The sequence below is a fragment of the Hipposideros armiger genome, unplaced genomic scaffold (genome assembly GCF_001890085.2).
Source record: "Hipposideros armiger isolate ML-2016 unplaced genomic scaffold, ASM189008v1 scaffold_115, whole genome shotgun sequence".
Lineage (NCBI taxonomy): Eukaryota > Metazoa > Chordata > Mammalia > Chiroptera > Hipposideridae > Hipposideros > Hipposideros armiger.
Genome location: NW_017731465.1, coordinates 1,889,410 through 1,915,819, shown reverse-complemented (window position 1 = coordinate 1,915,819; position 26,410 = coordinate 1,889,410). Strand labels below are relative to the sequence as shown.

The 26,410-nt window shown below is 37.0% G+C and overlaps 1 long non-coding RNA gene across 2 annotated transcripts in view; it reads right to left on the bottom strand.

The window, feature by feature from the left end:
- LOC109385435 (uncharacterized) overlaps positions 1–26,410 on the bottom strand; it is a 336,203-nt gene that overhangs the window by 59,796 nt on the left and 249,997 nt on the right. The window contains exon 4 of one of the 2 annotated variants that reach the window (XR_002124620.1): positions 15,679–15,750. The exons of the other annotated variant lie outside the window; for it this stretch is intronic. This is a non-coding gene — a long non-coding RNA (uncharacterized LOC109385435). Of the gene's footprint in view, positions 1–15,678; positions 15,751–26,410 lie in introns of those variants that run through there. 2 annotated transcript variants of the gene reach the window in all.

Below are 26,410 nucleotides of genomic sequence, written 5' to 3'. Positions count from 1 at the left end.
AAATAAAAACTTTAGAACACCTACCTTAGTGTCTTTCCCATATTAATTATTTATGACATATTTGGGGATATTTTTGCACAACATTATCAAACAATTTATTTAAATTGAAATTTCAGTTTGACATTAAAATAAAACACTGGAAAACGTGTTTAAAATATCACCTTTGCCAATGGTTGAAATACTCGGTTTTTAAGATTTCTGGTGTAAAGCCAAGGTTTCCTTGGTTTTGTCTTCACCTGTGCTTGCTATGCCCTTATTCCCAGGTGCTCGATAAGCTGCATCAATGTACCCAAGCCTGTTCTCATCCTATGCCATAGAATTTATCTTAAATCTTCCTTTACTTGTAAACTTCTCTTCCTTAGTCCTGTAATGGGTACCTATTGGGGTATCTTTCCATCCCACAAACTAATGGCTGGTCTTTTCTACAGGTGCTACTCTCCATCCAAGAAAGAGCCACCATCAGTAGGGCATATAGTAAATGATACCACCCCTGACTATAGCTTATTAGCACAGAGATGTTTATCTGTTCTGTGTGGGGAAAGTGATGTTTTTATTCTTAGGGAATTGGAACTGAAATTAAGTCTGTGATTGTGGATGCACCTATACACTGATGTCAAAATTTTACAATGCCAGTGTTTAATCATGTGGAGTGAAGAGCTGAGAAGAGTCTGTGAAGAAAAGACCGAAGCCAACAGCCTGGGAAGAGTACAGATGTAAACCACAGAGTGCAGGAATAGGCTTCTAATTCCCAGTTTCAGCTCATTTCTGAGGTTTCTGTCTTCATGACTTTGGGATCTGAGATATGTGGTGTCCTTTCTAAAAAATTCCCATTTTGCTAGTGATGGAAGAGCTAAGGATAAGCCTGGTACTATCAAAATACACATTTCAGTTTTCTCATAAAGGCCAACAGACATGGATGCAAGATCGAAATAACAATTTTTAAGACCAAAGTATTTAAGATTTACAGAACAAACTCCCATATGTGGGCAGTCATGAAGATAGTTATCAATAGTTAAAAAAACAATTTGTATAATTAAAATCTCAAACAACAGTTTATTCAATTATACATGAAAACTCCACAGAGACCTTGCACTATCAAAAATATTGCTAACATGTCAGATCACCCAAACCCTTTTATTTCACCTTTGAGCACAGTGAAGGTTGCCAGATTTAGAAAATAAAAATACAGGATGCTCAGTTAAATTTGAATTTCAGATTACAAATATCAATTTTTAGTACAAGTATGTCCCATGCAATATTGAAATATATATATAAAATAAAAAGTTATTTGTTCTTTATGTAAAATTTTAATTTAACTGGATAGCCTGTATTTAATCTGGCAACACTAAGTACAATAAATCATATGCAATTATAGACACAGGAAGAAGAATTTTGTTTTCTCAATGTGCATTTTTAATGGTAAGACTTGTTACTAGGCAATTAAATTAGCCAAGATGTGAAATGGCAACTTCTATCAAAATGTTCTTTCAATGAATTGTATTATTATATTAATTGTGTTAAATGTACATGTGTAATTGGTCCTTTTTTGATACTCACTCAATTCCTTTTGTAGGGAGCATTGGAAAATGGGAAGACATTATACTTAACATATTAAACTTCTGGTATTAATAACAATACAAAAGCTAATATTTTAAAAGTAGACTAATTTTCTTGAGAAGGGGAGTAGGATGGTAAAAAGAGAAAACAGATAAGAAGGGAAGAAAATAAAATAAAATAAAAAAATTAAGACAATTGCTACTTTGCTTTAATCCGAATTCAATTAACTCCAAAGGAAATTTAATCAATTGGGTGTTAGGGTGTTTCAGATGAGAACTTGGTAACAGTGGCTAAAAAAAATAGAATTTAACCAGTAAATAGTTATAAAAATTGATACTGCTTCTGATTAGGAAACAAACAAACAAACAAACAAGCAATTTGTTTATACTGAGACTTACATCATAATCTAAAGACTGACCTTGTCTTTTGCCCTCTGAAAATGGCTTCTCTCTCCCACATTTCAGACACACACACACACACACACACACACACACACACACTAACATACAAGCATAAAGTGTGAAAAATACTATATTCAGGAAGGCTTGGCTCAAAAACACCAGTCAGGAAAGGAAAAAAGTAAGGACGTGTATTCTACTGTCTGGGATTTGGGGCTGTTGGTGGAACAGGTGGTGTGGAGCAGTGATTGGTAGGATCCTTTGTAAACACTCCCCTTAATAAGAGCCAAGGCTACAGCAGTTCTCCAAGCATCACTTAGTATGCTGAGTTATATTTCAGGAAATTTATCTGCCTGAATTCATGTAATAATCAACTGTGATAGTGAGGAATACTAATTAAATCAAGATAAATAAGATTATTGTACTTTGAACTAAATAATGCTGTATATTCAATAATAACATTATACAAACTTGAGCATAACATCCATTCCAAATATTTTTACTAATAAAATAAAGCATTGCATTTTCAGAAATAATTGAGACCCTTTTTCTAAGCTGGGACTGAAGTTCCATAAAGAGCAATCCCAGCAACATGATTTACTGTCACTCAGCAAGTATTGAAATTCTTGTGGTAGCTCTTGGAAAGAGCATCTTTATTTTATTTTATTTTATTTTTTTATTTTTTTTTATGATTAGAACAGGGAATATAGGTGTCGTGCTGACTACATTGCTCTTTCTGATGTCTGATGTACCCACCCACTATGTCAGACTCTCCAGTACTAATATGTAGGTCCCTTTAAACCAGTAGGTGACACATCAAACTTCAGGTTTGAAGCTCTGGAAGATTCTCTAGGATCACAGGTTAAAATCTCACTGGGTCCAACGCAACCTTTCATTCTTCTAGGAGGGATAAATCAACCAGCACGCACTTCACTGTGTTAGGGTGTTTCAGATGAGAACTTATAAACTTCGACTCCTTTGCTTTGTAATGACATTAAAGGTCTCATGGGGTGTTTGTTCTAAGGTTTGGAGACCTTCCTAAAACCTTGAGTAATTTTTGCTCCTACTTGAAGTCTGCGCTATGAAAGGCTTGAACATCCTTACACATTATTAAGGTTTTGTGTACATTAGGATATGAAAGTGAAATTCACCTTTAGAAAGCACTTGCAGAATTAACATGACCTGGATCTAGATATTATCGTGTATGTGGTATGACTTGAACATGATTGTAGTCCTGTTTTCATCTAGTGTATGTCACATAAGGCTTTTATACACCCTTCAGCAAAATAGCATAACAATTGGGCCAACGTCTGTGTTTTTAATAAGCCACAGCCTATTGGTGGTGTGAGACTCGATTCTAGAGTCATGACACATAATACATCTAGGCCTCTGGTGACGTCTTTGTGTCCAACGCCCCAAAGACTTTTCGAAGACTTTAATAAAGCCGCTCTCATTGCCCTGTGTCTGATCGAGTCTGCCTGGATTACCCCCTGCCCTGCGCTATATTATAAACATTCATCTTTTGATTTCAGTTCCTCTTTCCATGATTTTTTTCTTTATTGCTTTTAAACTGCCATTCCCTCCGTTGTTTATGATTAGTTGATTTTTCTGGCAAACAGATAAACAAGAAGAGTGAAGGAGCAGCCGAAGAATTTGTGACTATGGATAAAGGAAACAAATTCTCTTAATCAGCTTTCCGATATTGCCCTTGATGATTTGAGCTTAGAGTTCATTTTAGAAATTTCCAAGTGCAATGTATAATGCTTTGTGTCATACATTTTTGCTTCATTGTTTCTTTTTTGATTGAAAGCCACTTAGAGGGTTCATTTTCATTTCATTTTGAAGCATGATTCCCTGGGGTCATGCCATCAGAAAAATTTCCACAACCCGCTCACAAATCCCCATAGGGAGGGTGTCCTGTTGGAAATACCCAAAGAATTGTGGGAAGGTATAGGAAAAAAAACACAGTTATTGTTAAAATTTACATGAAATTACCTGAGGAAATTTATATGTGAAGACCGAACTTACCCCATCTCTAAAATATCTGAGAAATTCATCCTGGAAAGTCTTTTATAAACCTCAACTGGAGATGATTCTTCCATTCTATTCATTTCCTCAGACATCCACAGCCCCATCGAAATATCTCCTCTTTTCCCTTCACATATAATCATAATTAATTCCATAAGCTTCTTCCAGCTTGAGAATTTAATTTTTATTTTAATAGAAGCTAATAGCTTTATAATAGAGCAAATGCAGGAAGTAGTTCCTATGAATGGAGATGCCACATTTTTATGTACCAGAATGAATCTCCCCTTTCTGTGTTTAGTATGACCTATGTTCTCTGCCAGAAATTTTAATACCATCTCATTCATCACTCAGCTTGCTTAGTCTCCTTTGTCTATTTTGTTCATTTTTTTCCCCAAATCATTGGCCAGTAGAGCATAATCATTACAATATTGTTTCACTGTTCTAGGTTTATTTTTTTTCTTTGAATAATAGTATCATTGAGATGGGTAAATAATATATTTCATTTCATTTGAATATATCTCATCTTTAATTTCATTTGCATGCTGGATTCTAACTAAAAATAGTGCAGTGTAACATCTTGGGCCTAAGTCAGTGTCAAGCGTGTAGCACAGAGCCAACAAATACTTGTCGAATAAATGAAATTGCATATTAATTGATCCATAGGTATTTTTACATACGTATTAAAATACTTGACTTTTTTTTATATTTCAAAAACTAAATGTTTGTAATCAGATTGATGAGTTAAAACAAGACATGGTAAAATCCAAGTCAATTAATTTTCATTGACCAGAGCATTTTGCTTTTCCAGTTCATTCTCTCAAAGTTCACAGTAGTTTCAAGGTAAACTATCCAATTAGAAAATACCATTTATATGTGCATTTAACAAATATATGTTAAGAGTCTCATGATATGAAACTTTGCAATGCACAAAGAATTTATGCTTGTGTTTTCTTATTAACTTTACAACTGTAATAAGCTCTATTTTAAAGGAGAACCTCTAGAATAAAAATGTTATGTATTTAAACTAAAATAGAATAGTTAGTAAAAAGTAATAATTTTAGGAGACAAGCCTGGTCCTTCCACATGTGACCCATTTGCTTTATCCACTGTATTACATACAATCGCTTGTGTTGAGTTAGGTTTACCAAGCATGATGAGTTTCTGCTTTTTTTCTACATGAGACCACAACTCCCCATCCTGGGGAGGGCCAAAAGAAAAGCTTGGCTGATAGTATTATAAATTTAAAAATTTCACTTTGAAATTTTATGCAAATTAAATATTTACATTTTTCTTAAGTTTTTATGTATTTATATCATAAAGAAAAATATGTAATGATCTTTCCACCAAGCCCTATAGTAGAATCTTAATCCCCTCTAGTTTACCCAGCATGCTGGATAAATGTGATTTTTTTTTTCTGTGAACCACATAATTATACCCACTTGCAAGGCATTCGTCACATTTGAAGTTCTCCATAACTGTGCCTTGAACTGAGTTCTAAATTTGGAGGCTGGAGAAATAGGGATATGGTCTGTATTTAAAAACAGAGAAGACTTAAACATATGCCAGGAGAAGAAAGTAAATTAACCACAGGTGACTGAAGCAATATGGATAAAGGACCAGAAATGGAGAAGCACCCAGCAAGAAGAGAAAGCTGTGTGGCCGGAACTCTGATATATAATTAAGAGAAGTGCAGAGATTAGGCTTGAAAGATTTTGAATGAACATGAAGTCTTAAGGCTTTATATTATTGGTAAAAAAAAACTAAAGCAGGAGGTCTCAGTGCCCTGCCTATATACTCCTGGAATCTACCATTTCTGTGTCTGCTGGCCCCCATTTCCAAATGTGAGAACTTACTCTCTTTGCCTGAGGGATTTCTCTGGCCACTGGTGCCTTTTGTGTGGGGGTGGGGGATGGGAGTTGAGTTGAGGGTGGGGGCAGAAAGGGAGCAGGACGGAAGTGCCAGGAAATTAACGCACCACCCTAGGAGCCACACTCAACAAATGACCGGTGCGTATTGAGGGAGTAGATGAATATTCCTGCTTGCTTAACCTTCAGGTGGGATAATTCTGAGACACGTGTCCCACACTGTCTCCCGTGGTTGCCCAGCGAGAGTAAATTTGCAGGTATAGCACCTTTGATTGGCTTTTCTCCCTTCTCTGTATCACTTCTTTACTTCCCCATAGTGTTTCCTTGCATCAGCCTTACAAATAAATTACTTGAACTTGAAACCTATTCTCAGTGTCTGCTTCTGAAGGGTAAAATGAAAGCAGTTGATAATGAAAGTAACCCTAGGAAGTGGATTCTTAGAATGTGATTCTGGAATTTGATCTTTTGCTGGCTGTATAGAATGAGGACATCAGTGCCACTGATGAGTGAGGTGGTGATAATGCCTGGCATGTTATAGTAAAGAAATATTAAGATACCCACCTGTAGTGAGACAAGATACAGATGGAAAGGAGTGACCTGTTTTATGTATTGCAGAGATATGGTGAAAATTATGATTACAAAAACTCTGAAGGGGTTGGTTTTTGTAACCTGCCATCAAAGATCTAGAGGAAGAAAATGACAGATTCAGGGAAGCCAGCTATCAGTCTAAAGCATGGTATGAAAGCCCAAAATGTATGGCTGCATTAAAGAAACTCAAATCCTTATTGTTGGAGGAGAGAGTGTTGTAAAAATCATGACCAGGATTTGATTAGGAGAGTAGTGAAGTTACAAAAGAAAAAAAATTAAAAAAATAAAAAAAAACAACCAACCAACTAAACACAGCCCCAGGGAGCTTCCTATGTTTGCTTAGGGTGCTGATAGGGACCCTAAAACCTCAGAGGAAGACATCTGTATCTGTACACTTGAACCCTCCGATGTTTAGAACCCTTTGGGTTGACATACTTACCAGGAGAGGGAGCTTCCCCTCATCCAGAGGCCACACATAGGCTGCACTTGAGGGACCTGCCTCTCATGATGATACTGAACTTTCTCAAGACCTATGCCCTGCTGCCTCTGTGCCTTTAGATCAATGACTAAAGATGCATCTCAGCATGACCCCATTGGGGAGGTACTATCTGTGTTATGGGAAGAAAAGGGTTTTTAATAAAAGAGGAAAAGCATCTGGCCAATACATTGCAAATGGCCCTGGAATATGCCTAGAAATGGATCTTGAAGATTATGAACGAGGGATGTGCAGTGAATCTAAGGTTGGAGAGGAGACATTTATTAATATGGGGACAATATCCTGTGACTCAGTATTCAATGTCCTGGCAAGGACACCTAGGGGTGGTCTTAACATGAAGCTTGGGTAAAAATGATGACCTATGGTAGGAGGTAGATATGCCTGATATACATTTGCAGAGTGTTGAGGAAGGTTTTAAAGGACCTGAGAGATGCAGCATGCAAGTGCAGATTTACTGTATTAGACCTGAGAATCCATCAGATAAGTATGTTTTCTGGGAGGCTCAGAATTCAATCTCTTCACTAAAACAATAAGAAATATGCACATGAGGGGGCATCCGCATAGCTGATAATCTCAGGAGTAGATGTTTTACAGAGGCCAGAGTGAGCTCTAAGAGATGCTGCAATGAACTCCCTAGTGGATCATAGGACTCTGGAGCAGCAGAGACCAGGTAAATCACATAACCATCAGAGGCATGGTGGGTGTAAGTTAAAGGGAAAAATGACCTTAATGGTATCCTACAGGCTTTGAAACATGGAACAGAATTGGTTGCATAATTTGCAGGGCCCAGTGCAAAATAAAAATGCAAGCCCCTTGCTCAATATTATTAAAAATTTAAGATGGCAGCTGCAGAGCACTAAACCTATATGGGAGCCTTCTGAGCGTAGGGCCCTCTTCCATTGCACACCCATGAAGACAGCCCTGATACAGGGATCTGTGGCAATGATAATAGACCATGGCATTCCTAGGGCTAAGATAGATGGGCAGTCAGCAAAGATATTGCTTGGGTTATATAACCAGAAATATAACAAGAATGGGTAAAAAGACAACTTATGTTAACTGTTGTAGTGAAAACATAATCTCTCACCCAACTTTTAGGCTTGAGCCAGTTCTCAGACCAAGAATACTCAACTAAAGGAGAGGCTGAGTCCCCTAAACAAAGACTCTGCAAAGCCTTAATTGAAGTTGAGACTGACTAGTAACTCATTTTCAGACCTAATACTTTGGATTTAGAAAGCTGGCAGTGGGTGAGGGTGTTAAAATACTAGGACAAGTTTGCGTGGAAGGGGAAGAGAATATAATAATGCTAGTCCAAGGAGTCAGCTGTCTGATATTTGTAGATGGTGGCTTCCGACACATCTCAAGATTAACTAATGTCTTATTTTGAATAGTCTAGGAAAGCCACTTTTGAATCACCACCACTTTGTAAACTCTGTAATGGACACCTCAGATTGCTTAAATATGAAGTGAGGAATAGATTTTATATTCTTCTGGATTCCTTATTTAGTTTATTTCATTTTACAGTTAATGGAAAGAGATGAGGTCACCCTCTGACTCTCTCTTCCTTAACCAAATGAGCCCTTAGACTGAATCCCTTCTTGCTCTGGCTCCCAGTCTCTTTCCAGTCTTGTTTCATATCTCTCTCTCTTCACCCATTTATTCACACTCAGTACACAAACAATATTAACTGTCTTTCATCCATGTATTACTCTTTTTCTCTTCTGATCTTCAGACAAGCTGTTTCCTCCTTTTGGAATACTCCTTCTCTCTGTCTATTCTACTCTTCCCTTCTACCTACTGGCTAGCCAGTACTCACCTTTAGTTCCCAAATTTAAAGGCCATGTCCACAAGGCCAGCTTAGATTGATTTAGGTCTTAACTGCTACTCTGTCTCAGGCTCACGTGTTCTGTTTATGATTATTTGGGGGTAAAAGAAAATAATTTATTTTCAATTTTAATTTTTCTCTTACTTGAATAGAGTTAATTCAAATTTTATTTTAAATCCATTTTAAATTATTTATAGGAGCTGTTTTGAGAACCAGTAAGTCATGAAATTTGGGACATTAAAAAGATCTTAAGATGGTACCAACCTTGGTTTACTGAAGATCTGAAGATCTTTACTTTCCATTTGTTGTCCTGTTTTGTTTTGTTTTTACCTAAATTAAAAATGAGTCTTAAGTGTGGAAAGACAAAGCATGATGAGAAAGCTTAACTTTCTATTCCTTTAAAATATTTTACTGACTACTAACATTTATAATTTTTCTGGAACTCTTATTTATTAGCTATATCTAACTTCATGAACTCATGTTATTTTTTTACCCCCAAAGGAAGAAAAAGGGTCTGAGAAAAACTTGGGAGGATGAATTTTCTTTGCAGTGTATTTATTGAAAATATTACAAACTGCTGGGTCTGGGAACTAAATCTTTAGTTTTGTGTTTTGACTTAATATCAGGATCTTCCCTGTAGCTTATTAACTCAGCGTAACTAGAGTCAAGACAGCAATGGCCTGCCTGGGGTAAAGGAAGTGTGTGTGTGTGTGTGTGTGTGTGTGTGTGTGTGTGTGTGTGTGTGTGATATTTTCAAATTTGTGTGCATAAGTGTTTTCTGTGTGCAGTTTTCTTGTGATACTGGGTTTAAAATATACATTTCTTTTTTGTAATGCAGAGAAGTAAAAAGGGAGTTATTTTGTAATACTTGTGCTCTCCAGCAGTAATTTCTAAAAGGCGCCTTGTTCTGAATGTGATGTCTGGGAACACACCTGTTCTGGACATGGCGATGCAAGCCCCTGAAAGATCCTTACTCTGGAAAATAGAGAAAAACTAGATAACAAATGTGACCAAAAAAATCATTCAAAAATTAAAATTAAAGTGGCCACCCAGTAGCAGGGTTCACAGACAAAGTCTCATATATGAAGAGCGTTTACCCTTCTGCTCTGGTGACTGGATTAAGTAAATTTGAGCAATTCACTTAACCTCTCAGTGCCCCTATTTTCTTCTTCTGGCATCTGACACTGGTAGTGAATTTCCTTGCAGTAATGTGACAATTACCCGATTAACGGCTATTAAACTCTTTGAAGATAGAATGTAAGGAAATGCTTAATAAAATAGTAAATAAGGAAAAAATGGGCAGTAAATGGCCTGTAGCCACAACTGGAACAATTATTAAGGTTACTTTGAGAGGAGCTGTGAGAGACAGCTCCTAACACTGTCTAATTGCTCCCTGCCTGATCTTATAACACAGAGCTTGGCCTGAACTTTCATGGTGCGTGACAACAGGGTCTGCCACACCTGCTGCATGGCAAGGCTGCCATCAGCGCCAGCTTCCCAATCGCAGTGGCATCCGAACTTTCCCCTTGAGAGTTGCTTTCATTTCATAGACGCCTCTGTTCAAAAACTAGACTTTTTTTTTTTTCAAACAAAGAACACTAAGTCATTTTTCTCCCCTCCAGAGCCAACGTCCCCTCCCTTCTTTCCAGAATGGCTTTACCTCTGTAGTTCCCTATATTTCAAAGGCAGAAATAGAACAGAATGGGATTTGGCTGAAGGGTTATAATTCTAAGAATTCCAAAACTTTTTTTATCGAAAGACCATTTATAAAGAGAGCTTTTATCCATTGGCAGTTTCAGCTGAGAGCTATTCATCCTGACTCAGGAGGCTCCACATAAAGGCTTTAAAATGTCTTGGTCTGCCACTGTCTCTCTGCAAGGGCGAAGACAGAGTGTGGTGTTTTTTGGCCCATTTGTGATAGTATTCATCCTAAAGAGGAATATCCTAGAACTAACCTGGGAGGGATTGGAAGGCTGTGTCTTTGGCCAAATCTACTATCAGATCAGGGACTCCCCTTGTCTACCCACTAAAAGAGGCTTTGATATTTAGTACTAGTCAGGCTCAGTTAGAAAGGTATATATGGTATTGAAGTTGGGTCGATTTTCATTCAGGATGGCAGCATGACCATGAGGAGGAAGACAAGGTGCTTTGTGACCCAAATGTCAGCAGGGAGGTGATCACACTGTACTTACACAGACATTCACACATACGCAGTCGTGTTCTACCACCTCATCTTTTTCCATTTCAAGGAAACAATAAGTGGAATCTCGTTTCTATGGAAGAAGCTGAATTTGTCTACATGGTACAACATGTGTTTCTGGCCCTACTCCATACCTCTGTCTTCCTGGCTACAACTTGAATTCTCTGCCAGCCATTATTCAGAATGAATAGGGAGGTTTTTGAGAATTTTTTTCCCTAGTAGAATAGGAAAATGTTATATAGAACAGTCACTTGCAGAATACCCCTGTAGTATCTAGTGAGTTATAGACATTTCCATTGTCTTAGGAGAGAGTAAGAGTAATTTATTTCCATGTAATTCCCAAGCCCTTAAGGTTGAGCAATGAGGTCTCCCGAAGTACTTAAAGGGAAACAAGGTTGCCCTGTGAGAATTAAATGACTCGAAAACAACACTTAGCAAAATGTTTTCTAGTTCCATGGGAACATACTAAGATATCACTTAATTAGTGAAATTGTGACATCTGCAGTCAGCATATATCATCTAAAGGAAACAGGCAGCCATGTAGCAAACTGGCTTCAGCGATTCCAACTGCCTGCACAACCCAAGAGATGGGAAGACAAACCAGGAGGTCATGAGCATCCTCGTCACCAGGCCTCATAAGGTCTGGATGAACCATCCTCCAGTCTTCTGACTACTGTCTGTTCTGATTCTGCAGTTACTGAGCAGTCCTTTGATTTCACAATTCATCTTACCAGATACTTACATATGGAAAAACTGTGGCCCTGAACAGGAGATATAAGCACCTTCGTCACAAAAAGTAATGCTCCCTGTTTATAAATTAGTTACTTGGCTTTCTAGTTCACCTATGAGTTTCAAGTGAATCCAGTTATAATAAGTTTACCTTTAAGAATTTAACTATTTCTGTGTTTACTCATAAAATCCGGTGTTCGTACCTTTAAGACCAATAACCGTGGTAAATTCATTAAGGTAATGCCACCTAGGGAGGAATCTGGGGGTCAGCTACCAGCATCCTGGTGATAGTTCCTAGCTGGTCCCTCCACACGAAAGTTTTCTTCCAATTTAGCTTCAACAATTCCTAGTTTCTATAGGTATGGTGAAGAATCTCTAGAAACTAAAATAATTCTCATGTTTCCCTAACGGATGAAGCTGACATTTGTTGTTTATGAAGCTGAGTGTTTTCCTATGGAATGTGCATATTTTCTTTTAGGAAACTGGTCCCTAGTGATGCTGGGAATGGTGACACCTGGACATTCCCATAGTTAAAGGGCATGAGGAGCAACCAACTCCACTTTAAAGAAGTAAGAGTGATTAGGGCATAAGGCAGTAACTGATTTATTATAGATTATTTTCTCACAAAATACCCCCTTCAGTTACCCATTCAATATATATGTGTGTTTTTTTTCAAATGTCCACTTTGTGACAGCATTTGTTAGTTATTAGAGATATATTGGTGAATAAGGGAAACCTTCCCACAATTTGTGGTTTATTAGAATAGGTGAGCATTAAGACAAAAATTCCTAAGATAATGCATTGATGGAAATTGCAAGAGTGTTAAGGTCCATGAAGAACACAACAAAGATGTTTTATTGAACATAATCGGGATGATCAGAAAGGACTCTCTGACAAAATAGCATTCAGGCTTAGCTCTAAAGGATAAAATAAGTAGGGACCAATCAGAGGAAGAATGTGAGGAAGAATGTCCAAGCATAGAGAAAAATATGGACAGAATTCTTACAGTTAAAAGGAGAATGGCATCTTGCAAGAACTCAAAGGTGGACAGAACAGCTGAAACTGAGAACTGTGAGGTGAGAATGGAAGCTTAGATAGCAATCTACGCCGGCACAACATAGCAGTTCCCATTGTGGGTTTTATTTATTTTCTTAGCAAATGCCCATTGATGGCATACTATGAACCAGGAACTAAGTGTTCTAGCTAGGTATTAACCAAACACCGGGAAACAATTTCCTTGGGAGGGAGGCAGACAATAAATAGACACATTTCTGGAATGTCAGAGGTGGTTAATACTATGAAGAAGGATAAAACAGACAAGATGAGTGAGCAGGAGGGTTCAAGTTGGTTACTATTTATATACAGCGCTGTGGTGTAGCCTTACTGATAAGGTGGCTTTTGAGCAGAGACCCAAATTAAATGTGAGAGCAAGCCAAGGGAATATCTATGGGAAGAGCAGGCAGAGGGAAAAGGAAGTACAAAGGCCCTAAGGAGAGAGCATGACTGAAGTTTGCAAAGAACAGCAAGGTGGCCAGTATGACTCAGGTAATTAAGAGGACAGTAGGAGATGAGATCAGAGAGATAGATTGTATGTGAGGTCCATTGTGCAGCCTTGTAGGCCACTGTAAGACTTCTGTTCTGAGTGAAATAAGAAGTTGTTTATATGCCCAAAACTAAAGAAGAAGAAGAAGAAGAAGAAGAAGAAGAAGAAGAAGAAGAAGAAGAAGAAGAAGAAGAAGAAGAAGAAGAAGCAGCAGCAGCAGCAGCTGTTAGCAGGTTCTGAGCAGTGTCATGCTTTCATTCCCATTTAAATAGCTCACTTCGGCTTTTGTGTTGAGCAAGATAGTGTTTGGGGGTGGGGAGAAGAAAATGGCAAGGAGACCATTTAGAAAGCTGTTTCCTTTATACTGAAAGGAATGAGAAAAAATTAAAGAGTTTTAAGTCAGGAAGTTATGCTTTATTAAAATACCATAATACATATTCTAACTATAAACCTCAGTTTAACAATTAATTGAAAATACAAATACCTTTGTAAAATTGAGTACTTTCATATCTTAAACAACTGTGTTAATTAATTACTGCTAACTTTCACTTTGATTTTCCTTTTCTTCTTTGTTTCCTCAAACTTGTCATTTGTCCTGGATGCATCTTTTAACCCGCCTTGCATTGGAATAAACTAGACTAATGCTAGCTCTAATTACCCTACTAAGAAAACATTTGCGCTATGTTTTTCCAGTCTCCAGAAATGCCTTGGACCTCTGAGGTTTCCTTGTGTAACAGAGATCTACAATACTGGAATACAAGAAAAATTTGACTCATCAGTATTGTCAAGAATCCTAATATCACTCATTCTGGGATTTCTGTTCACTCCACTGATTGTACAAAATTCCCAGAATTATGCTATTGTCAGACAATGGAGATATCTCCATTCCATCCTGGCCACATGTTGCATGGTTTCTTTCCAGAGCTCTATGTGAAGTCTGAATGGAGATGACACCAATGGTGGCACCCACTTACTCAGTGCCAAACTCAGTCTTGAGAGCAACTCAGCTTGGCAGCCAAAGCTGTGGTCCTTAGTGTCCATGCTGCCACACTTGCATCTGATATCCCACTAGCTCACTACTGCTCTCTTCAAAAGACTTTCTAGCCATTGGCACTCTCAGTAACCAGAAAACTGTAGTCTTAGTTTCCAGAGAACCAACAGTCTTCCAGGTATCAGATCATATTCTCAGAAGCTAAAACTCTGGAAAGTCATGTGAGTAACTCTAGATTTAAATGCTCCTAAACTTGTCAGACCAAAATATCTGGTCTGGTTTCAAAAACAAGTGTAATAATGACTCTGTGTTTGTGTAAAATACATGTCACTTCAGTTTTCTACTCAATCAACTAATAAGCTGTGTAAAGAATATGGATGACAGATAAGTGGACACTCCCCACCCCTTCTATATGTGACACCTATACTGTTTATAGTGGCTTGCCTCTGTTGACCTTAAACAAATAGACAGACATATATTTGTCCAGCAAAATGGTTTATTAGGAACAAAAGAATCACAAAGAGGGACACGCTGTCTTATGGTGAACCATGTACAACAAGTCCAGAAAAACAAAGGAGATGAACACTCTTTTATGGACTTGGGAGGAGCTGTTGTAAACGAAGAGTCCATTGGAGGAAACTGAAAGTTTGAAGTATTGGTGACTTTTAATTGGCTGAGTTATGGCAGTCTCCCATTGGCTGTGCTGTTACTGAGCAAGGAGGAATCTTTTCTTCCTTCTGCTGAGGTAGTAAAGTACTATCACTTCCTGTCAGAGATGCAAGGTATGTCTCTTCCTTTTGGGGTCAGTAGTGTGTGTTCAGTGATAAATGCATGAGTTCTTTCTTTTAGCCCCCTGATTCCATTTTAAATGAGGTTTCTGCTTATTAATGTTCACATTTCCCCCTTTTGATCAACACTCGAAAGCATCACTGATCATGAGTCATGCTTTTACAGATTCAGTGGACTTGTGCCCCTCAATGCCAGGAAGGACCTTTCCTGGATGTCTTTTCCCACATCAAAGGGAGAGTGCATAGATTGGAAACCTATTGTGGTCATATTTGAGGAGCAAGTAGAGATAGGAGAGAGATCCCTCAGTCATTTTCTATCTGAAGTCTGTATCTTAGAATAGTGAATATGACAAAGTCACACTCAGAAATGAAAAAAATTCAACAAGTTCTTTGGTGATACACAATGCAAGAAGAAAACATGAATTACACAGTATTATTGTCTCAAAAGAAATTGTTTGGAGCAAAATGTCTTATCAATAATATAGTCTGTAGGTTGCAAATTCAAACTATGAATTTGGATGAGAATCCAGACTCAGTCAGTAGTCTAGATGACAATGAGATTTCTGCATATTTTAAAACCTCTAACTGGCCTGGTCTGGACATCTTGGGAAAGTTGTTTCATCAGGCATGGACTGTTTCAATTTCAGGAAATCCTTACCTTTAAGTCACCAGATGGTATACAGGTCCAGTCAGGTTGAAGTGCTTTCTTTAGGTGTGTCACATGAATCCAGGAGTCTATTCCCTGCAGTTCAGCAGCACAAGGGTTAGTTCCCAGTACCTGAAAAGGACTTTTTCAGCCAGGTTGAAGAGAGTCTTTCTAAAGGTGTCTTTTCCAATTGACAAAATTTCTGTGTTATGAAGGATGTTGCTTAAGGTCTTCATCGCCCTGGAGTATACTAATGAAATGACTGCTCTACCAGAACATGGTTAACTTTGATAGAAGCAATTAGGCCTTTATAATCTATCTCCTTTTACTAACTAAGGATCAAAAAAGTCAAGGGCCATGTGCATTGGACACCCTGTGACTATCTCAAACAGTGAGAGTTTATGAGTCCCAAAGGGGGTGGATCTAAGATTTAGGACCAATGGCGATACTTTTGGCAAAGGTATTTGGAGGGTCTCTACAAAATTTTGCCAACTGAGTCTTAATAATGACAGTGCATTCAATTAATCTAAGGATTGGGGGTGGTAATCTCAGTGAAAGTGTTATAAAACCAAATTTGCACTACATGCTGATCACTGTGATGGACAGGAGGCATACACTGATGAGCACAAAAAGACATGATCCCTCACTTGATAAGACTTGGAGAGAGAGGAATGAAATACATTACCCTATGACAATGTTGAAAGGAACCCATTATATGTGCTGTGAAGAAGTTCATTGTACCCGTAGGGCAGAGAATAAGGGACTGGACCCATTTGTGAGATCAGGGAAGAAGTGAAAGTGGGGGTGGGAAGACACTGAGGGTTTTAAGCATGTTGGAACAGTGTGAGATGATGAAATTTGTGTTCTCAAAAGAACACAAAGCTGCCATGTGAAGAGCCAATTGGGTTTCCCTTTTTGAACCAGCTCCTAGGAAGCACAGACCAAATGTTCAGTCTGCTTTCCTCCACGTCTGTAACATTACATGGCATTGATTTTAGTCACTAACTTGATCTCTGACTCTATTATTCTTCCTTCTCTTAATTTCCCTTTGCCTAATTATGCTTGTTCAGTAATTTGTATTTCATTTTTCTGCACATGTCTTTATAATCCATATATTAGTTTTTGGCTTTTTTGGGGGGTGGGGGAGAGGTAAGATCATATATACTAATAAATAAATGGAACAAAGTATGTCCTAGCTCTGAAAATGTTTACAACATATTTGAAGAATTAAAGAAAGACTATGAAAGAAAGAACTCTGAAAATTACAAAAGACAGATAATAGTTTATTTCACTGACAAGGGAATGTCATTTTTAAACAAGATAGATTTGAACCAGTCACCAGCTTTGAGATCTCAAGCAAACCCTGTTGAGTGTCTATTTCAATATAGATACATTTTGTCTCTCATATCTTTATCTTTTGTTTCTCTTAATCTTGGGACTCCTGTTCTTTTATTTTCCTAATTACTTGCTGCTAGGCTGGAAACTTATTGAGGAAAGAGACCTTGCATTTATTTATTTATTTATTTATTTATTTATTTATTTATTTACTCTGTCTCCCTGTCCCTTACCTCTCCATAGCATCCAGTGCAATACTTTTGAAAAATAATTTATAGCTATGTATTCAAAAAGCGTCCATTCTTCCTCATAGTTTACATCTGCTATGGGTAAAGTTGGTCGCTGGATTTCGAACTATTGCATGTAAAGTTGACAATTACCATTACTATTTCTTCTATGCTTCCTTTCTACTCCCCTCCCCTTCAGTGTCTTTTGGCAGTGAGAGTTAATGTCCCTACATAAAATGCTGATGAACATCACCACTAGCTTGGACAGAAATGCCAAGAAAATGAGCAGAAAAGAGAGGTGTCCATGTTATGTTTGGTGTTTTTTTTTTCCCCCTATTTTCTGCTTGAACATTTTAAATTTTATCCCAGTGTTTTTTGGGATAAAACATTAATGTCTAAACATATAGGCACATTTCCTTTCATAAATTAACCTATTATAACTACCAGGTCTAATAAGGCCATCTTTGTAAAAACAAATAAATTTAGCCACGCAGGGGCTGCTGATGAGGTAAAATTATGCTATGTCTCAGGAGCTGGAAGCGGTTAACCTTCAGGCCAGTGAAAAATACTGAACACCAGGGGAAAGACGATGGAGCGAATATAGGGCCTTTATAGAAGGCTTTCTTTTTCCCTTGTGAACGCAACTTTAACCTTGTAAAAGATCTACTTTTGTCTTGTTAACCTGGCTTTGAAGAGGAGTGACCCTGACAGGGAGACAATAGCAGCGGCAAAGTATAAAGGGTAATAAACTCCAAGGAGCCTTTTTACCATCTTCAGAGTGTGGGGCAATATTCAGGTTTACCCCCTAAGGAAAAGGCATCAAGAGCCATAAAACGTGTGCCCTCTCTCTCCTCCTTTCAAGACCGTGCTCTGTCTTCACTTATTCTTTCTGAAGGGCCTTTCTGTCGTCCAGCGTCAGCTAGAAGGCATTTTTCTTTTTCTTCACCCTTGGAATATTTCTTTCTTTTTCCTTCCTTTTTTTACTTGCTTGTTTCCTTCCCTCACCTCTTTTTTTCTGTTTAAAGCAGCTGTAGGAGACTGCCACTTGGCAGCAGCTCGAAAAGCCAGTAGGTAAGTTACTTGAAGGCTATAGAGAGGAGACAGCACCTTGTCTGTGGCTTCCTGTGGGTCCATTTGGAAAAGTGTTCACCTGAGCAGACCTGGGCCAGAAGCAAGCAGCTCTGGGCATATTCTCATTAATAGCTAGAAATCCTTGGTTGAGGTTTCAAATCTGGCGTTTGATTACAAGAGCACATACTCTGCATTAGAATTATTCTTCATCATTATTATTTGATTGAATCTGGCAAATAGGGAGATATTTGGACTGTTTATATTTCAATAGGTTCTACTGACCTATACACATGTAATGTAGTTTGTGTCTGGAAATCTAGCTAGCTAGCTATTAGGCATGTAGGTCAAGAAAAATAGCGCCAATGCCCCAGAAGGACTTGTCTGGCCTCTTTCTTATTAGTGCTACTCCTCCAAGCAGAGCCACTGTCCTAACTTGTAACACCATGAATTGTTTGGCCTGTTTTTGCCTGTATATCAATGCCTGGCTGCTTGCGCTCCATAGCGGGTTTGTGAGATTTGTTGTGGTAGCGATAGATTGTTCGCTCTCACTGCATGTCACAGTGACTCTCAAAATGTGTCCTCAGGTTACTAGTATCAGTATCATAGCAGCTTGTGAGAAATGCAAATTTCTGAGCACATTCTTGAGCCACCCCCCCCCCTTTGACGTGCTGAATCAGAAACTCTGGGGGTGTGGCACAGCCATCTGTATTTTAACAAACCTTCCAGGTGACCCTGATACACACTCATTTTCAGAAACATTGCTATATAGTATTCCATTCTCTGGATATATTGTGATATATTTATCATTCTACTAGTGATGGAAATTTGGGCTGTTTCCAGTATAAGGCTACTATGAAGAGCTATATATTTCCGAGTACATGTCTTTTGGTGATCATGAAAAATGCACCTATTGTGGGTATATACCTGGGAGTATAATTTCTGGGTCATAGCATATGCTTTTGCTCAACTTTAGTGGATGTTACCATATAATTATCTAAGTGGTTATACTTATTTACATTCCCCCATAGATACAAAAGTTGCTGTTTCTTAATATCTTCACCAAACATATACTTGGTATTTATTTTATTTTTTGCCATTCCTGATGGGTGATTGTGTATCTCATTGATGTTTTAATATGCATTTCTCTAATGACTAGTTAAATCAAGTACCTCATCATATACTCATTAGCCACTTCGATATCTTCCTTATTAAAGTATACATTCAAATATTTTTCCATTTTTTATTAAGCTGTCTATTTTTATCTCATTGATTTCCAGATACAAGTCTTTGTCAGATAAATGTATTGAAAATATCTTTTCCCATTTGTGGGATGCAAGGCAATTATATTTTGATAATAAACATTCCCAAAGTGTAAGTATGAACTAAAAGCCTGCCTTCTGACTTACAGATTTTTTTTTCAACATACTTCCAGCATCCTGGTGATTTGCTTACTAACTTTCTTTTTTAATGAAACATTATTGCATGGAGTAGCAGGGCTTTTTTGCATTATGTACACAGCCGAGGAGAGGCTGATAAAACCACACAGAAAGCTATATGGAACATTTGGGGCAGGTCAGTATCTCACAACAAACTAAACACTCAATGGCTTGGGCATGTGCATCCTTGTTTTTCCTGTACTTCATAATACTGCCCCATCTGCTTTTAAAGATGGTTCCTAGGTGATTGGCACATAGCCTAGTAACAGACCACAGATGATAAAGGAGGCATAACAAATCTGTGGGGAGAGGAAAAAAAAATTATTCAATAAATAGAGCTGGGGCAATTGGTTGGTTATTTGGATAAAAATCCATTCAGTTTCTGATCTCAAGCCATTTATGAAAATACCTTCCAAGTGGAACAAAAAGTTAAATATAAAAATTCCAACCATGAAGAACTAGAAGATAATATTGGTGAATATTTCTCTGATTTCTTAATGTGAAAGGAAAGAGCAAAGGGAAAGATATATGGATATAACTATATCACAATTTGAAACTTTTGAACTAATTCCAAACTGAATTAAACAGGAAAAAGCAAACTGAATCAATATTTTCAAGAACTATGACACAAAGAGTTCATATTCTTAACCTTAAATTATTAACATATGAAGATCATGAACAATTAGGATAAACATTAAGGACTTTGTAGAAAATGCACAAGAAATAACAAAGGTATATTTACAAGATGTAAAATTCAACTGGCTGTTAAATGAATAGTTGTTTAAAAAATAAATTTTTTTAAAAAAGGGAAAGGGTGAAAAAGTCCAAACACACATAGTCAAAAAAATACAAATTAACTTTTTTTAAATTGCATTTTCAATATTGTAGTGAATTTAAATTTGATTTAGACCCAAATGTAGTTTGCATTAAGAAAGCAAGTGTTTCATGGAGAAGCAAAAATTCATTTTCTATTATAGCAAGACATACGCTGAGGAGAGAAAAGAGAGGTGATAAAGCATTTGCTAGCAAGTAAAGAAAGAAAGGAGATATTCAGCAGGCTGGTAGCAGCCCCTAGAGGGTGGTGGCCTTTGGGGCTGTCCAAAGAAAACAACAGTAATAATAATGACAAAAGAGGAAATAAAATAGGAAAGAGTTTGTAAAATATCAGATATGATGGGTGTCATTAATTAGTATCGAAAAGGAAGAATAAAGAACAACCCACATTTTTACAGCACAGGGGAAAAAAATCAGTTATTCATTGTGTTCAAAATGATCCCGGTGCTGTGGTTAGAGTTAGGCTGACAAACATGAATGCAGCCCACCCCTGCCTTCAAGGAGCTTAGAAACAGGTTAGATAATAATTTGAATGAACTATCTTTGAAGTGGTTACAGTGTCTGCATCTTCAATAGGATTTTATTAAATTTGCCTGGGGCACTTCAACCTAGGATCCATGAAAAAAACACAAGCAGTTTCCGCGCGCGCGCGCATGTGTGTGTATATGTTTATCCTAACAACTGATATATATATATATATATATATATATATATATATATATATATATATATATATATATATAATGATGATCCTGATTCATAAGAAGCAGTGATATTGAGTTAGTATATTCTGATGACAGGTAGTACAGGGTATATTTTAGAAAGACTCGCAGCAAAACTGATTTTAAAAACAATTCTGGCTTTTACGGAGTTAATCTGCAACTCTCTATGAGTCAACAGAGAGCTCTGCAGAGCTGAAATTTCACTGCATGTGCTCCTTCAGCACATAGGATTGATTGAAACATTAAAATGAGCTGCTTATTCCTCTACCTTTGGAAGTATAAACCAAAATAAAGAAGGGTGGCTGGGAGAAATAGGCACACTTTTAATTTTTACAGCACACAAATATCCTAACGGCATTTGCTTTCTGAAAAGTCATGCAGAAAGGAGGATAAACACCTGATATTACAGACATCACAGAATTCAGTTGTTTTTGTGAAGGATTACCATAATTTAGATTGATTTTTGCTTGACTCATCTAAGTAATTACCTCAAACTTCAGTTTTATTTTTTAATCTCATGCTACAGTTTATTATTGTTACTACCTGAAGAAATAAGTAAATATCAAGTACCTTGCCTTTTTTTATAAACTAAAATCTTTGTGTTTTTTTTTGTTTTTTTTTCAAAATATTATATTTGGTAACATCACCAAACATTTTTTTTTCTAGAATGAGAAACAGTATTCACAAAAGAAATCTAAAAGTGTGTTGGTTAAAAAAAAAAAAAAGTTTTCTGTTTCATATATCTGATTCTCTGAGAAATTTCATGACAAATTTTCATCCATTGTATTTGTAGTAATCATTGCATCGTGAAATTAAAACTGATTCAATATTAAGCATTTTAAAAACAATTATTCAGCAGTGAAATTACTATGTATTTTCTTCTAAAAACAGGTGGTGTCCTACGTATATGCATGTGAAAAACGGCTGACCTTTTTTATTCAGTTCAGCAGCAAAATTTATTTGACTTGCTTTTTAATTTCTGCAGTTGGTGCGTGTGAAATGCAAGGCTGTGCTGGGGGTTTGGGATGTGAACACGTGTACGTGGTTCCTTTTGATGAAGAGCAGAACTGACCCTTCTCCCCACCCAGCTTTCCCCCTTTGTGCCTGTGTGTTCCGAACAGCGTTTCCGAACAGAGTCCCACACTGCAGTGATGTCCCAAATCGCAGGATTAATGTGTCTACGAACAGACCTCTTATGCCTCCAAAATGAAGTACTCCTTGCTAATTTCTCTTCAAGACACCAGCTTAATTGCATTTTAAACAAATGGGCTGCTTTGCTGGCCAACTTTTAAATGAGATAACAGCAATGTTCACTCTCCAGCAGTGATGAGTGCCTTGCAGTAGATTCAAAACTCTGTTCAATAACAGGTTTAATCTCACACCAGCAGATTTACTGCAGAATAAACTGCCACTGAGCTCATAATTAGTAAAAGAACAACAGCAAAAAATCCAACCTACTAAATATTATTTTCCAAAGCAGCAGGCAATGTTTTAGTGGAAAATTTCAGTCCCCTTCTTTGTGTGTTTTATTGATTTTATGTATGATATTGGGAATTCAGGCCATGATTTAAGATAATATTCTTTATCGATCACGTAAGCAGTTGTTTAGCTATCCAGTAGCAAAATGATGCCCTCATTCACAGAATATGTGACATACACAGCCAGGGCAGCTACAGTGTTTCTCTCTTTAATGTTTATTTTATTTATTTTTTTTTTTGTTCTCGAATCGCATATTCACTGCTGGAAAACAACAGCCAAAAAGCATTTGTGCTCTAGAAACAATCTTCTCATAATTTTCTTTGTTGCAGCTATTAGTGGCCAATTGTGATTCAGTGAAAACCCTTTCCACAAACAGATGTTACAAAGTATATTCTTTGCTTGCTGCATCTAAACAAATATTAATGAGATAATTGGAACTATTAAGGAAAAAGAAAGCGCTTAGTATATATTTATGGCCTTATGCATGAGGCTATATACCCTTCTAAATTTCTCATTTATACTGCACAATGGTAAGATATAGTTATAACGACACACCGAGGGACACATTTTTCATAATTGTCTTAAATATCTGTGTAAAAACCTGCATTACACAGTTCTGAAAAGCTCATCTGTAGATAAGGATGAACAAAAGCTTTTGTGCAAAAGTAGAGGGAAGCAACTATATGTATATTTTTAAAAATCAACTTCATTATATACACCATACCCAGAATTAAAAAAAAAAAACAACTTACTTTTTTTGTGTAAGCATAAATTAAATAAGCGATGTTGAAAAAAATACATATATAACAAAAAACTATTTTCAAATAGCTTCTAAATATTTGAGCAGTTTGATGCTTCTGACATTTTTCAAGCAGAAATAAGTTGTCTTTAGTACAAGCACCAGCTCACCTCTCATCACTCAAACATTCAGTAACGGCATGTGAGGCTAGCATTATTTCTAGCATTAACCTTTTGATAATGAGTGCTACATCAAATGGAATTTGAGGAATCTAATGGCACTGCTGTACAGTTGATTTTTTTAAGACCCCCAAAGCAAATTAAACCTCAGTGAATCAGACATCATATGCACAGACAATAGCATTTTGAAGAAATAACTAAAAACTACCAATTTACAAATAAAGCTTTTAACGCTATAGGTTCTCCGAGAGATGAAAAATTACTCATGACTGCCTTCATTTAAATTGCCTCTAATTAGTACTGACCCTGAAGATTAAAAGTTAAAAAAAAAAAAGAAAAGGAAGGAAAGAAAAGAATTTTCAGGTCTATCTCTGACTGATTATCATGGTATTTCTAAGTCAAGACCCAAAGAATTTTAGAAATGAAAGGCCTCAGGAAGGGCCTAATTTCCATAACTCACAAAGGAGGAAACTAATGTTCAAAAGAGTGATGGGATCGACCAAGGGCACATTTTTCATTTGTCTCATCTATTATATAGGAGTGATGTTTATTCTTTTATCACATACCTAATAAGTATAAGTATCCTAGTCTGGTCCACCAGGTTTCAAAGCCATTGCTCCGAACCACACACACTGGAGGACCTCACCTAAGATATGGCCGCCTTATGCATCTTATACAAGCTCACATTCTTTTTTCCCTGACCATTTGTATTTCAGCCTGTGTGCTGCTAGAGAAAGGACTTTTTGTCAATAAGGTTGTTGTTTTTTTTCAGCTTTATTGAAGTATAATATACATGTAATAAAATGCACTCATTTCTAAGTATGCAATTTTATGAATTCGGACAAATACCTGTGTAGCCACCATCTTGATCAAGGTACAGAACATTGCCTTCACTTTAAGAATTTCCTTGTTACTCCTTTGCAATATATCTACCCCCATCACCCACCATAGGAAATCACTGATCTGATTTCTATCACAATAGATATGTTTTGCCTGTTCTAGAACTTCATATAAATGGCAGCACAAGTTTATTTATTAATTTGATTTGACAAATACCTTCACAGAGCTTATTATGTGCCAGACACTAAGTGCTATACAAATATCACAATATTTAATTCCCATAACCATCATGAGGTGGGTATTATTATTCCCAACTTATCGAAAGCAAAGCAGAAGCCCAGAGAGGTTAAGTCATAGCCCAAGGTCACACAGCTGGTAGGCGGTAGACCTGGAACTTTAGCCCCACCAATCTGGTTCCAGAGCCCTAACCACTACACAATGCAGCATGAAACTGACAGTGATAACATCTGAACCTTAGTCTCTGCTGCCACTCTTCCAAGCACTTATACATATTAGCTCATTAGAACAATCCTTTAATGTAGACAATATTGTGCTTTTCACAGATGAGGAAAAAGAGGCAGAAGGAGGCATAAGATGGTTATAAAGTTAAGAAATTGACATACATTATGTCTGAATCTGTAGAGCCTAGATGAGTGGTGTATGGTAGGTGCTCAATAATACACACACACACACACACACACACACACACACACACACAAAACACTTCAATAAGTTGGGGATAATAATACCCACCTCACGATGGTTATGAGAATTAATATATGATATTAATTATGCAATATATATTATTGATAATATGTATTTTATATACTTAAGCATATATACATTTCAAAAAAATGAATGAACCTATAACTATATCATTAACATGTTAATACATTTATTTAATAAATGAAACAATTTGTGCTGATTTTATTAGCATCTTCATTCTATAAATGAGAAAATAAAACTGAGAGATTCAAAAAGAGAATGTTAATGACATCCAAATTTATAAACCTTGAATGGATCACATGGTTCTGAAGGCAAGTCTGTCCATTTCCAAACAGCACACCTTTTTTTCACTGTATCTTCCCACCCATTTTTCAGCACTCTGCTAGGTACATTTACCACACAACTCTTCTCATCTAGTCATCACAGTGACCCTATAGAGAAGGCATTCTTGCCACTTTATGTGTTTATAACCAATATGCACTCAGAATAAGCAAATTCCCCACGGTCACCTAGTTGAGAACGTTTATTCTCTCTGCTCAAATTCAGGTGGGGAATTGAGTCTGATGTGAAAGAATTAAAAATCTGCACTGTGTAGGTGACACATTGGAAATGCCTGAGATTACTGAAATACAGGATGAAAAAGGACAACACAAACCTAATCAGAGATTTGTAGGTAGTGAGTACCTCCAAGTGCCAGGAATTTTATATACAGTCTAAGTTACCATCATTTGTAAGACTCATCTTGATTTCTAATTTGTTAAAATGTTTAAACAACCTATGGCATGAAATCCATGAGAGGGACTATATTATTTTGAATTCCTATGATGACTCTGTGAGATTACTATCTTTGTTGTTTAGATGAGGGAAACAAGGCTCAAATAGAAAGAGTGACACACCTATGGGCCCAGAGCCTGTATTTGGGTGGCTTTGAAGCTTGTCCCTTCATGAGGCCTGTCTCATCTGTCATTGTTTTCCACACTGCCAGATTCTTTTGCATGTTTGGGCACTGCTCCTGCAAATTGGGGAGATACAAGGCTTTTAGAGAGCATTCTCTCTAAGGGAAGTTTACCACAAATTATTGTCTGTTTGAACTTATGAACTATTTTTTAATTACTGTTGTACCACACAACATACAATTGTTTATAGTTTCACAAGATCACACATTTTT